This window comes from Sinocyclocheilus grahami, unplaced genomic scaffold, assembly GCF_001515645.1.
Source record: "Sinocyclocheilus grahami isolate Dianchi unplaced genomic scaffold, SAMN03320097.WGS_v1.1 scaffold4889.1, whole genome shotgun sequence".
Taxonomy (NCBI): domain Eukaryota; kingdom Metazoa; phylum Chordata; class Actinopteri; order Cypriniformes; family Cyprinidae; genus Sinocyclocheilus; species Sinocyclocheilus grahami.
In genome coordinates, this window is record NW_015509730.1 from 11,007 (window position 1) to 12,931 (window position 1,925).

The window sequence follows — 1,925 nt, forward strand, 5'->3', positions numbered from 1 at the left end:
CTCTATTCCATTCATAAAATGTAGTCTAACTACAACAGCTAACTTGTTAAAAGTAACGTGCAAATCTTTCTCCAGATGACAGAAGTGTCATCACTGCACAAAAGACAAACATGTGACGTCACTCAGACATGTCTCTCTTTAAGACTGGCTGCCTGGCAACCGCAAACCAGTGAGCAAAGACCGTCTGCAGCGAGTCCAGCACACACACAGCGATGGTTTAAACTGACAGGAATGCTGAGACACATGACACCGAGGAAATGAAAGAAGAGACACCAACAACCTCAGCTTCAAAGGTCTTTAAGGGGATTTGGCTTTATAAAGCTGAAGTGAAGAAAGCTGTTAAATGAAATAATCATTCCGAAAAATGTATAATACATCACAGAAGAAATGATACAGCTTATTGCTCTCACAAGGTGTTTTAGATTATTCAGATTATCTGTTTGGCCGACCAATAGCAGACGGGCAGTGTGTTTTGGAAAACATTCATTATTTTTGCTAATTGTTTGATGGTGCAGAAATGACACTATAACTATAAAGTTGGCAGGTTAAAGTAACTGTGTACTCAAGATCATATTTACTCAGGTTGGTGATGAACAGGTTCTAGAAAAAGGAAAACGAGTTACTTTTACGATAAACGTCTAGCATACCCTCCCAAACATGTTTTTGTTTGAAAACTTGGTGAGTCAACGGTTTACGATTCCCTCTCGCCGTCTGGAATCCGCCCTAAACCTCCGAAAGAGGACACAAATGGGAAAGAGACGGTAGAACAAATAAAACGGCAAACAATCCGCCTCAGATGGTGATAAGCGCATTTATGTGTCTATTGTATAGACTCAAGTGGATCTTTTCAGTAAATGACAATTCGTTCATTTCTAATTATTTCTTTACAATTCAAGTCAAAACGTGCATTTAATTTAATCTAGGAAAGGTATAATTTTATATTAAAAATGTTTACACCATGGCTGTTCATGAACATTTTTGATTTTCAACTTCGCAAGAGTAAAAGTTGAAAATTTCAACTTAAAAAAAAAAAAGAGCAAGTTGAAATAACGAACATACCGTATTGACCCGAATATAAGACGATGTTTTTTCTTGGAAATACATCTGAAAAAAACGCGGTCGTCTTATATTCAGGGTCTAGACTTTGACATGTCAATAATACACCCACAACAATAGGTGGCACCAAATACGCATAAAACGAGATTCATTTGCCATGAAATATGTAATGTAATGAGTGTTGTAAAGATCGCGAGTAATAACAAAAGAAAAAGAAAACCTTACAGCTGCATGAGTCGTGACTGTCATGTTAGCCTGATGGGACCAAACTCCCTTTGTGATTTTAAAACGTAAGACAGTACCCAGATTTGAAGACTACAGTAAGATTTAACTTCTACTGTTAATAAGATTTTGGTAGGCTAGTGTTAGATGGATAGCCTAAATGTCCTAATTCAGATGGGCTACCTGCTTTTTTTTAATGTTATATCAAAAAGTGTATATTTTTTAAATGTGATTGTTGGTACATTTTACCAGTTTTTACCATACTTTCAAAACAAAAATTAAAATAGGAAAAATATGCAACATGAAAATAATTGAAGACAAATTGTGTTTTACTGAGAAAAAAACAAGATTTGGTTTTTAAAAAGCCTTTTTCCAAAAGGTACATTTGGAAAAAGGGGGGTCGACTTATAATCAGGGTCGTCTTATATTCGGGCCAATACGGTACTACAATTTACACTGTGTTTTGGGACAGATTGCTGTCATCTGGTAAAACATGTTATGAAAATAAGGTAATGTTCAATGCATCCGCTTTGTTTGCAATAACTCTAGACTTTATGTCAAACTAAAGTTTGTCAAAGTTGAATACATACACTGCCATTCAAAAGTTTGTGATCAGTAAGATTTTGAATGTTTTTTAATGGAGTCTC